The 13,635-nt window shown below is 35.3% G+C and overlaps 1 pseudogene across 1 annotated transcript in view; it reads left to right on the top strand.

Moving 5' to 3' along the window:
- Positions 1-2,870: 2,870 nt before the first annotated feature.
- LOC143556131 (heat shock 70 kDa protein 8 pseudogene) overlaps positions 2,871-13,635 on the top strand; it is an 83,410-nt pseudogene continuing 72,645 nt past the window's right edge. Inside the window, exon 1 of the transcript XR_013139325.1 lies at positions 2,871-2,877. The product of XR_013139325.1 is annotated as a heat shock 70 kDa protein 8 pseudogene (transcript). The remainder of the gene's footprint in view (positions 2,878-13,635) is intronic.

Raw genomic sequence — 13,635 nt, 5'->3', positions numbered from 1 at the left:
TTACAGATTCATTAGAGTATGAGGAAGAAGAAGATGAAGAAGAAGAATACAAGTCTGTTTCGTTTAATTCACGCCCATATCTTGTTTCAGTTTGTGTTCACTAGACTTTATGTTAAAATCTATACTTATCTGTTAGGTGACTATACTTATCATGTATATTAATGGCTTCTTTATTTTTCATCTTATTAAATTAAATCAAAAATATATTTAAATAAAATTCATCAATGCTATTAAAGTATTTTCTTTCATTTCCATTTAATGTTTAATTTTGAATTTTGAATATTTTATAATTATGTTTGAACTTAATAATTCTCAATATAATTATGTTTTATAACTAATTTTATTTTATTATTTTTTGTTTATTTCATTCACAACCTTTTTTTCTTTTCATCAGGCTTAATTTTTTTTATATAATATATAATATATGGATTTAATATATAAGAGATTATGGTTTTAATATATAATATATAATTTAGATAATTACGATCAATAGAAGAGATTACGAATTTAATATAGAGATTGGTGATTTTAAATATTCTAATTGATTATATTGGATTTAAATCAAATAATATACAATAATTGATTTTAGTGAATATAGTAAAACTTAATGATGGTTAATCATAACAAATATACATAACAAATAATCAAATCAAATAATATACAGATTGGTGATTTGACCTATTGACTGATTTAAATAATTGGTGATTTAAAATAACAAAATAGATTATATTGGATAAATTAAAACACTAGACATCATAGTATCCGGCGCATGTTAATAAATAAATACAAAATTAGTAACTTTTATTTTCACACCTTATATGAATTACATTACAATTGATGTTTAAATGTTTAAATATAGTCAACTTTTAGATTAAATAATATTACATTTATACTAATCTAATTTTGTAACATTGCATTTTAGTAAATTCAAAATTTGAAAATCCATTAATTACGATTTTCATTCTATTCGTTCTTACTATAAGTTTTTTGAAAATTTTTTAAATTTCCTACATTTTTGTTTCTAATAAATTACCTATATACCTTCCTAGATTAAACGATTTTCATTCTATTCGTTCTTACTATAAGTTTTTTGAAAATTTTTGAAATTTCCTACATTTTTGTTTCTAATCAATTACCTGTATACCTAACTAGATTAAAAAGTCTCCCATAATTCGTCTCAATTAATTAAATATTTTATTAACCATCCTTAAGATTTACTATAAATACAAATGTAGATCTATTGACTGATTAAAATAATTGTTGATTTTAAATATTCTAATTGATTATATTGGATTTGATAATTAGTGTTCAATTGTATTATAATTCTGTTAATGTTAATACATAAAAATAAAATTAGTAACTTTTATTTTCACACCTTATATAAATTACATTACATAATATATGGTGTTATAATTGATGTTTAAATGTTTAAATATAGTCAACATTTAGATTTATATTATGGATTTAAATTCAAAAATTGAAAATTCCATTAATTACGATTTCCCTTTTATTCGTTCTTACTAAAAGTTATTTGAAAATTTTTGAAATTTCCTAAATTTTTGTTTCTAATCAATTAGCTATATACCTTCCTTCTATAAATGAGTCTCCCATAATTCATTTCGTATAAATACGTAACTTTGATAGGGTAATTCTTACACCATCAAACCCTCTGTAGCAAAAACGATTAGCCTTGTGCCAAAGGTATTTATTTTGTGTTGTTTTTATTATATCGTCCATTTTTGTATTCATATTTCCAGTAATGTTTTATATTTATTTTAATTGCTATATAATTTTTTTATAATCTCTTTAGGTTGTAAATCAAAATTCAAGATTGAATTAATATGTTGAAGTTATTACGGTTTTCCAGTAACGTTTTCCGGTAAGGTTTTATATTTATTTTAATTTTTTATTACTTTGTTATAATATCTTTAGATTCTATATCAAAATTCAAGATTAAACTGATAATTTTCCATTTTTGTTTGTATTTATATTAATATTTATATGGTATTTTCTTATAATCTTTTTAGGTTATATATCAAAATCGAAAATTCAATGGAGATCTTCACTATTTTGTTTTTCTGGTAACGCGATTCAAATTTTCCGGTTGTAAGTTATAACATCAATTTTACATTTTTCACATGATTCAAAATTTCCATAATTTGTATTATATTTATTATGTGATATTAATATTAGTATTTAATTTTATCATTTCAGGTTATTGTCCCCAACTTGGTATAACTAATTTCATGGATTGAGAATTGTTTAATAAGATGTCTTTTATTTTTGTTTAATATTGATTTATATTTATGTTAGTATTCATGTATTTATTTATTTTTCACAATTTATGTAATTTAATTGATTATTATATAACACGAAATGAAATTTAGTTGATTATTCTGTAATACATTAAATTATCTATAGTAAGATAATCAATCTTATATTGTTGTTGGTCAAAGTCCAATTATATTGAATATGTTTAAATAACATTTACATATTTGATTATATTGAATAGGTTTAAATAACAACAATTTGAATAAATTAACGATTTGACTCAATTTGACCATTTATATTGAATAGGTTTAAATAAAATTTACATATATAAATATAATTCTCGTTCCTAATTTGACTAATTTTTTTCAACCCTTTATATTTTTTTGAATACCATCCATAAATATAAACTCATTTCATAATTATTCAATGTTCATGCATTGAATAAAAAAATGTTAGTTTCTTCTAAATATTTCAAGTTATTGTGAATTTAATGTCAATTTCAACTAAATTCCTTAAGTGAATAATAAAAATTATTTATTTGAACCATTTTGAAATTCGAATTCTTGATCACTTACAAAAATAGGTTATATAGTTAATAATAATCCGGTGCTCCCGTACATTATGGAATCTTTAATACATTTGACCAATTTAATATGTCTTTATTATAATTTTTTAATTACCGTGTTTTGATTAAGGTAACCAATAAATTATTATTTTTAATTAATGTATTTACGTTTTTATAAAGATTGTTATAATACGTGTTTTAGTTAGGTTAGGTGATATAATGTTGTAAACACGATTAATTACAATATAATTAAAATTGATATGTTTAACTCTACACCATATTTCAAGCTAGAGCATAAAATTAGTAATGTACAAGAATAAGTTAGTAATTGATATTTATTACCATTAATATAATTAATCATATCAATTAACGAATTTTGGTAACTGGTATGAATTGTCAATTCCCATACATCTAAAATTAGACCCAGTTAACAATAACATAAATAATTAAGCCTAGAATATAACTTTGTTTATCTTTATAAAAAAAATAATGTATACTAATTAAGCCTATATATTAAAATAATTTTTACTCGAGACGGAATATGAAATTGAAAATTTTAATTGAGTCAATTAATTAAAGATAAATGTATAAACTAACTTCAAATGATGTTTATTATACGGGATATGATACAATTAATTAAACCTATGTATATACTATATTTCTTTATTAAAATGATGTTTACTAAAGACAGGATAATTTACTTTATGATAAATCATTTAATAGTTTTCTTAATTTACTTTATGATAGTCATTTTTCAAAATTAATTACTTTCTATAATAAAAATGGTGAGACTAACTTTTATAATATCATTAAATATCCCAAAATTCAAAATCATTTGAATAACCGGATTAAAATCACATTCAATTACCAAAACCACATATCATTCAATTTACCATAACTATGCAAAATCATCAGTTTATAAATTAATTGTAATTAAAATCTTTAATTATTCTCTATATAAATGAAAAAATGTGTTGACTTTTTTAATTTTAAGAAATTAAAAGATTCAGTTTCACAACATCTGGTACCAAGCTTAATAACATATTTTCATATTTAATTTATTTATTATGTTTACTTAAATTTATATCATTTACTTTTGTAGGAATTATTAAAAGCTTTTTTAAGGCAATTTTATGGTGATGACGCCCCATGTGGAGGTATAATGATTAGGAGGAATAATACTATTATACAATAGTAAGCTTCAATTACTACTAAATATTTAAGAACCACTAAAAATTATTTTATTCACCTTTTGTATGTATTAAAAAATGAATACATTATTAGTATCTTAGGGCGGACGGGGGCACCGCGTGGTGGCCTCCCCATCACGCGTGGTGGCCCTTAGCACACCTCCGCCGCCCCCTTGTCACGCTAAAAAGAGTTGTTTGCGTGATGGTTGTCACGCGTGATGATGGGTGTATTCCAAGAAATAGAGCCGTTGGATGTAGCCGTTGGAGGAGTGGGGGGGGGGGGTTTAAAGAAAAAAAAAACCAATATAAAACCAAAACAAAAACATAAACCAAATCCAAATCAAAACCAAATCTAACTCAAAAACACTCTCAAACTTCCCCTTCATTCACAACAAAAAAATATTGAATTTTTGAAACACTTGATGCCCTTAGACACCGATAGCTCTTCGTCTTCGGACGATGACATTCTCGAATGGTTCCCGTTGCTATACAAAGAACTTGAAGGCCCGAGCCGTCCAAAGAAAAAAGTGGTGGTGCGTGATCGTATACATGCCCACGACGTGCTAATGAACGACTATTTTGTGGAGGAGCTGAAGTACAATGACGAGACGTTTAGGGAACGCTTTCGTTTGCCGAAATCTTTATTCTTAAAGATTGTAGGCGACGTCGAAGCAAACGAAGAATGGTTTTAAGAATCTTACGACGCGAGAGGCAAACGAAGTTTTACGCCGCTTCAAAAATGCACATCCGCTATTCGTCAACTAGCGACAGGTAACCCACACTACCAATTCGTTGAATACTTACAAATGTCTGAGAGAACTTCACGTGAATGTCTACAATTCTTTTGTAATGCGATTATAAAATTGTATGCCAAAGAGTTTCTACGAAAACCAACAAGACACGACATTACACGTCTTTACGCCTCACACGAGGCTAGATGGCATTTTCCAGGGATGCTCGGTAGCATCGATTGTACACATATCGAATGGAGGAATTGTCCACTGGAGTTGCGAGGGGCGTATGTTAGGGGTGATATCAAATGACCGACCATCTCCCTAGAAGCGATTGCGTCAAATGATTTATGAATTTGGCATTCTTATTTTGGTGTTCCCGGCTTAAACAACGACATCACTGTTCTGTACACATCACCGTTGTTTCAGAGCGTAACAGATGGCACCGCACCTTTCTGTCCGTACTTTGTCAACGAGAGATATTACAGACGTGGCTACTATCTTGTCGACGATATCTACCCGCAATGGTCTGTTTTTGTGAAAGCCTTTTCGTTTCCTGTCGAGACCAATGAAAAGGCGTTCAAGAAGTTGCAAGAATCGGCAAGAAAAGATGTCGAGAGAGCTTCCGGTGTTTTAAAGGGTAGATGGTGCATACTCAGTCGGCCGGTTCATGCAATGAAAAAACCCACGATCTCTAGCTACGTGTATGCATGCATCATATTACACAATATGTTAATAAAAGAAGATGAAAATGCAATTTCTCCAGATTGGGTACCGGATCCTCTGACTCAAGTTCCCGTTCCCGATGATGTCCAATTAGACTTGCGGGATGAAGATATTCATCATCGGTTGAGATGAGATCTTGTTACGCATATAGGTTCTTTAGGTTTGGAATTTCCGGATTCAGACGAGGAGTAGACGTTCGTTGTAACTTTTATTTTTTATTTCTAAATTTTAAGTTGAATTATGTTCTATTAAACTATTTTTTTTATTTTTAAGTTCTATTAAATATTGTTTTAATTTTTAAATTTACAAAAAAAAAATTAAAAAAAAAATTCCATCACACACCATCACACCACACCACCACCCCTAGTAAAAAACCATCACATGTGATGGAATTTGGGTTGGTGATGTGGCACAATATAATTGGGTGGGGTGTGTGATGAGTGATGCCACCACATCCACCCCCCCCCCCCCCCTTATTAATGGAAAATAAGATATCAAAAGGCTATATAAACTATCATCTCATGATCAATATCTAATCGGGTGTTAGGTAAAAACCTCAATTTATTTGGTGTTTGTTGTATAAGGTTTTTTACTTTATTTATCAAAAGCTTTATAAACTATATTTTTATTATAATTACATATCAGGAGCTTGACAGTGGAATTTGAATAGAAGGTAATTTCTTACTTTATATTCATCAATTGCGTAGTTAATTTAATTTTGACCTTTTAATTGATTAATTACAAATTAAAGTATAAACCTTATATACAAGGAAGTATTTAGGGAGTTGTAGATACTAAATTTATGATACTTTTGTTAAATAAATAGTTAAATTGTATAGAATTTTCTTCATGTTTATTTTAAATTACACTTCAAGTAGTTCTTCATACACCTTGTAAAAGCACAAGGTACTTAAACTATGAAAAAAAACACGAGGCTCACAGTTAGATGTTAATCCTTACATGTTGAAGAGATAAAACAATTTGCGAATTGACTATTGGATATAGGTGAAGGGAATGTGGGGGGGGGGGGGGGGGTTCAAATGACGACATATGAATGTACAAATTCCGATGATCTTCTAATTAACAATTCATTATATCCAATATCTGATTTAATAGAGTTTATCTATCCTCCGAATTTAGACAAGTTCTATTAACTTACTTTCGAGGACGGGAAATATTGTCGTTTGAAATTATATTTGTTTAATAGTCGATTTCTATATTTCCACCCGTGGCGCCCATGAGACAATAACCTAGTGGGGCACTGAAGCTCCTTCATAGTGCCACGTAAGCACCGGGGCATCGAAGCCCCAACTAATAATGCCCACAGCGGGGGCCCCTATTATATATATATATTGAAAAGATCCAATACACTAATGCCTTAACGTACATTACGTACGCGAATCCATTTTTTCACGAATCGATCCATGAAATCACATCCAAACATATCGGAATCGTCAATACATATCCAATCAATCATTTGTTCACCGAAAAAACAGTTTTGGATGGTTAATCGATTAATTTTTTACTTTTTTTCACAAAGACCGTTTTTTGAGCGTATGTTGAGCGTTTGCTGAGCATTTAAGTTTTGTGAGCGTTTTCTAAGCGTTTTAGGTTTTTTCCTTTGTTTTTTGTCTTTGAGCGTCTCGCGTACCTACCGTATGTTAAGCATTAGCGTACAGTAACCGCACCCTATATATATGTGTGTGTGTGTGTGTGTGAGATGGAGGAGAATGGCGCCGATCATCCTGACCACTTATCCACTGCGCCCCACCACCAAGAGCGTCCCTTGGTGGTGTTCCGCACCGCGCCCCATGGAGAATGGTTTTATTAAGCTACTAGCCTAAAACTACTTCATGAGTTTAAACAAGCTTGAGGTTAATAATAAACTCGTTTATTAAAAAGATTCCGAGCTTGAGCTCCTTTAGAGAGCCAACACATTTTACATTAAATTAAGTTCTTTAAAGTATTACTCAAACCGATCTCGAGGTGGTACCTAATGCGGGTTACACTGTACGGTACAGATTCTCTAGCAACCCCTCTCAATATTTGTTTTCATTACTCCCTCTGTTCCATTTTAAATATTCATTTTTTCATTTTTGGCTGTCCCAATTTAAATGTCATTTCTATACATATAAATTCAATTTTCAGTTGTGCTCTTACAGGACATTATTGTCATTATTGTCAAGGAAGAAAAATGGTTTTTAGCCATAGTAACTTAAAGGACATTATTGTCATTTTACAGCTTATAAAATAAAATAATCAAACATTTCTTAATTTGTGAGTTTTGAGTCCCATGACATTTAAAATGAGACGGAGGGAGTATTTTAGTACGGGGAAAGGGAAAGTGCCACTTTACTGATAATTTATATAAACTGTCCAATTAAATCATAAGAAATTAATACATAAAAGTATGTCCGACATCTAAATACCTACATTAGACGACTTCACTAATATTTATGCTCTCCGGTTATATATTTAAAAGAAGACGTAGTGATGTGGGACCCACAAATTTTTAAAAATGTCACATAAGCATGCCAACGCATTAAAAATGTCATCTCAACAACTAAGGCCCAACAATTTTTGGGAGTGCTCCCGATGATGAAAGTTGAGAGTATTTAAATCCAACAACTTTTAAAAAAACGGCTTATAGATCTATTCAAGTGAGTTTCTATCAAGTTTCAATCGCATTACAAGAATATTTTAATACTAAATATCTCCTTACGGGGTATCAACATACACTATAAAATAAACCTTTGAACGAGTCGAGCTTGGACTCAATGTCACATCCCGTCTACAAAACAAGCCGTAAATCTCAAGTTCCAGAGTATTCAAGAATTATTCGGATGCGACATTACCTGTCCGGAAGACTGTAAATTGTAAACTACTCCAAAATTATGGTCTAGGGTTGGTGGCATAGAGTGCTCAGGACCAACCTTCACAAAGCCTAGATATTTTTAAGGTAATGTCAATAAATGTTGATGTGTGAAAAGAGGCTCTTGATCAACTCTTAACAGTTCTGAAAAGGCCCAAAATGCTGGATTATTAAATAGATTTACAAATCAGAATTTATATGTATAAAACAATTATAGAATTGTTTAGAAATAGAAAAGCCTTGATACCCAAACTTCCTAGCATCTCACATTCTCACTTCTATTCTTGTAATCACTTTCAACCAATCTTGGTTTTAAAAAGCGCGCTTTTAGCGCAGAAAAGCAAAAAGAGACACAAGGCGATGGCCTTGTCGCTTTTGCCTACACAAGAGGGCCAAAGTACAAAAGCGCAAGTGAGGTGTGCACTTTTCGTATGTGGACCATTTTTATACTTCAGAATGTTATGCCACATGCTTTTTAGGTTGTATATATATGTTGCTATTTATATACTAAATCATGTATAGAACTTATTTATAGATAAATATTGGGTACGGGATCCTAAAAACTTGTAAAGTATTTTTAAAATTTTTTTAAATGTTGGGTATGGGTTCATAAAAACCTTACGTCTCTTTTGAGCTTCACGCTTTGATATTAGACCATGTCGCTTTTTGCGCTTCTAGCTTTTAAAACCAAGCAAGCAATACAAACCATCTATTTTGTGTGCAAAAATCAAAACATTCCATGTACTGAAATCAGTGACGAAGCTTAGCTGAAAACGCATAAAACCTTCAAATTCATTATTTTAATGAAGTGTTGATATGTCGGTGAACATGTACGGTGCACTAACATTCACCACACACCACCAAATCCATATCAAAACCTTGAGAAGTACAACTAGGTAAAACAAACCACTCGAAAATGGCAATCTAAACACAAATGCAAATACAAGAAAATAATAAGTTTACAAGCGATGCCTGTACGAAGTGGAGCATAACACATGTTAAATGATATTAACTGTAGGGTATTTGAAGACGACACCTTTCCTCATGAACAATCATGGAGTATTATGCTCATATGCCTAATCTAATATTACGTACAAACTTACAAAGTTGCCAAAAACATCATGTTACATACGTAACAACTAACAAATTAACAATAAAAATAGTGCGCTAAGATTAGAAAACATATATATCGAACGATACCTATTGTATACCAAAAGGCCATGACTATATCACTAATGAAGTATTGTGATACATTTGTGAAGAGGTAGGTCCCAGCAGAGCCCATTTGGTCCCGCAAGACTCACCTTAAACAGGGACGTCTGCGCAGAAACCAACTGGATCCGCAGGACCAACCATGCTCAGAGACGTGACGTCCTTACGCGCAGTACGCAAGCTGTTCCCGCAGGAAATGCCTCCCATGGTGAAGGACTCCGCCTGTTCCCGCAGCCTCGGATACAAGCCATGAGGAAAGGCCACCCGCGCAGCATGGCTACACGCACTAGGTACTTAGCTCTCGATCATTCAGTGTCACCTGAAGGAATGAGCAAAGCCGGGAGCAATCCCGCACAGAGGCGGGAGGGGGAATACTCCCGCCCAAATAAGCCAGTCTATACTGAAGGACCTTTTACTGTACCTGACGAGGTATGGGCGAAAGATCTGATCAGAGATACGACAGCTCACTGATACAGTATGGCGAGCAGCATGCTCCTGTACTGTATCACTATTAGCCGCTGCCTACTCACCAACTACTGTCATACCACGTGCGTAGCCGGCAGTTGGTGGAAAGGGAACAGTATACAGCAGGCCTGGTCACTATCAGCCGCTGCCTACCCACCAACCACCAGCAGGGCACGTGCGTAGGCTACTGTTGATGAACAGGAACACTGTTGCAGCCGGCCATACCTCCTTGGAAACCTACCTTCGGCTATAAATACCCCAAATGGTATGATCATCTGGACACAACATATCTTACTACATTATCATCATATTATACCTGATATCTGCTCTAGCAATCTCTTAATATACTTTTATATTTAAAGAGCAATCTAGTCTGATTCTCACGCCGGAGGGTGGTCACAAGGAGGAACCCCCCCCTTCTCAGTGACGAGCTCACGGTGTCTGTTTTGCAGGTTATCAGAAGAACCATCTTCCAAGGGTCTAACCCCTCGTGGGAAACAGCTACCCAACCCCCAGGTTACCAGTAATCTGTCGTGGGTCCGGTTAGTGTTTCTTCATTGGCGCCATCCGTGCATAAAGCTAGAACTTTATTTTTCTCCAGTTTTTTCAAACTTCTACAAAGATGGTTAGAGAAATTCCGGTAACCACAACCCCAGCTACTGGGATGAACACCGGCAACACAGCTTTTACGAACACTACCCCGACTACCGGAGCCGGGGCAAGTGAAGTAAATTTTACGAACACTACCCCACTTACCAAAGCTGGGGCAAGTGCAGTAAATGATCGCCTACTGGGATCCACCGATACCCAGTTTGAGAAACGAAGACTCCCCCGCCAGACTCTCGATGAAGTTAAGGCATGGGCGGAGGCACGACAAAAGGAATTCCAGGCTGAGTTGGACGAACGCTTGCGTTCCGTGCAACAGGCCGACGAATTCGAATACTGGGAGGATGACTCGGAGGAATCCGACTCCGACGCGAACCCTCGCCATAGGGCAAAAGGGAAGCGTAAGGAAACGGAATCCCAACCGAAAAGGCATTTTGGACAAGCCTTCAAACCAAAAAGCACAGGTGGAAGTCCACGAGACTTCTCTAAAACGTTCAGACCAAACGTTGCAAATGCAGGAACGTCCAAATTTGCAAGGGACATTGCTGAAGCAATCGCCCCAAAGAGTGCCAAACAAATGCCTAACATAGGCACATATGACGGTATATCTGATCCAGACGATCATTTGAACAGGTTCATAGCGGGGGCAACCGTCAGTAATTGGACGGAACCCACGTGGTGTTACATGTTCCAAATGACGCTGGTGGGGGCTGCTAGAGCATGGTTCGATCGTCTACCGGTCAACCACATCTACGACTGGGCAGACTTCCAACAGAAGTTTAGCCAACACTTCAGCCAGCAACGAAAGTATACCGAGGAGCAATGGACAATCCTCAAATGCATACGAGAGGAAGATGAATCTCTGCCAAACTTCATCACTCGCTTCAACTCAAAGAAGCTAAGTTTGGGCAATATCAGCGAAGATCTTGTTCGCGCTGCCTTCATCCAGGGCGCACATGACCCAGAGCTCATCCGCACCCTAACGGGTAAAGATGGCATGCCATCCACATGGGATGGCATCATGACAGCAGCAAAACGCTATGCGGAAACAGAGAAGCAACTGGGTAGAGATCTCCCACAGAGCACAAACCTCTACACCCAGAGGACGAGAGAAGACAACGTCCTCACCGCCCGACTAAATAAAAAACGAAAGCTAGGCATTTGGCAGTCAAGGGTAAACTTTGACACCTCATCCGGTTTGCAACATCGGTTGGGCGGAAGGGATAATGTACAGTCGCACCGGAACTCCAGATGGACGCCACTCACCAAAAGCGTCACTGAGATATTCGCCACTGAAGAGCTCCCATGGCCAAAGCCTCCAATAATCCGACATCGTCACGATGCTGATCGGAGCAAATACTGTGACTTTCACAAGACAAAGGGCCACAACACTGAAGAATGCATAGATGTAAAAGATATGGTCGAAGCATTTGTCAGAGATGGGACGCTCGCGCACCTCGTGGCGTAATAAAGGCTGAGCAGGCGAGTGCGTATAGAACCCCAGCTGGGGAAAACACGAATCAATTCCAGCTTCAAAATCGAGACTACATGCTGCGTAAAGAACAAGATCCCGAACCAGGTGCGTATCGGCTCGATGGCACTCCCATCCCAACATGGAAGGGAGCTCATTTACACAGTCTGCATGTAAATCAATTCCAATTTGTAAAGAAAAGGCCAAGAGCCACTTCTAATGGAAATGATTCTCTTTAAGAACACCGAAGCTGATGATTTTACATTTATACTTTTCTGAACTAATATGCCGGTTTTCACCGCATAATTACGTCGTCATTGCATGGGAAGGCGGTCCTACCCGCACGAACCCAGCAACGTGACAAACCTTCACGCAGGTCAGTTGAAGGGGAAAAAGTTCAGCACCCAAAAATGAAAGTGCCGGTCTATCCGCATGAATCATTAAGGAAACTGAATAATAACCTATCAACAACCGCGCATCGAACGGTTAAACTATCCAACACTGGTGACGGCATTCACATTACGTGAAGTCGTTGCGTGGGAAGGCGGTCTTACCCGCACGAACCCAATAACGTGGCAAACCTTCACGCAGAGTCAGTTGAAGGAGAAGAGTTCAATTATCCCATTAAATGAAAGTGCCGGTCTATCCGCATGAATCATGAAAGGAAAATGAACACTAACCTATCGACAACCGTGCGTCGAACGGTTCAAAACAAAATTCTTAAAAAGGATAAGAAAAACCTACACGCAGGTCAGATAAGGGTAAAGTTTTGCCATCCTACTAAGTGCAAGTGACGGTTCTACCCGCACAATCACGAAAGAGGAAGCAAAACTTCACACCTATTATCAACCACGTTCAAAGGTTAACTTATCCTCAAAAGGTAAGAAAAACCTAAACGCAGGTCAGGTATGGGTAAAGTTTTGTCATCCTACTAAGTGCAAGTGACGGTTCTACCCGCACAATCACGAAAGAGGAAGCAAAACTTCACACCTATTATCAACCACGTTCAAAGGTTAACTTATCCTCAAAAGGTAAGGAAAACCTACACGCAGGTCAGATATAAGTTAAAGTTTAGCCATCCTACCAAGTGCAAGTGACGGTTCTACCCGCACAATCACGAAGGAGGAAGCGAAACTTTAACCCACTATCAACCACGTTCAAAGGTTCTTATTCTAAACACTTGGAAAATTGCTAATTTAAACTAAGTATGCAAGTCATAAGTTTATAAAGCAAGGAACCCAAAGAAGGAAATAACAATCTTATACGCAAAAAGATTAATATTTCAAGAATATATTACAAGAATGGCCGGGTAACTACCCGCCTAAAAGAAAAAAAAAACTATACAAGTCTATCTTAGCAATGGGAAGGGATCTTCAGGATCAAGCTTCAGGGACGCTTCCACTTGGACCCGCTCCGTCAGAAGAACGGGGTGGTTCGAGGAACGCTTTGAGGACAGCTAACCCATCATCAGCAGCAGCTACTTCGTCCACCTTCTCCACCACTGGATGCGGGAAGGCGGCGTATTG

Source organism: Bidens hawaiensis, unplaced genomic scaffold, assembly GCF_021521415.1.
Source record: "Bidens hawaiensis isolate Kalapana, Puna unplaced genomic scaffold, B.hawaiensis_p1.1 tig00018482_1, whole genome shotgun sequence".
Lineage (NCBI taxonomy): Eukaryota > Viridiplantae > Streptophyta > Magnoliopsida > Asterales > Asteraceae > Bidens > Bidens hawaiensis.
Note: the sequence above shows the minus strand (reverse complement) of the source record. Positions and strands in the feature narration are given on the sequence as shown.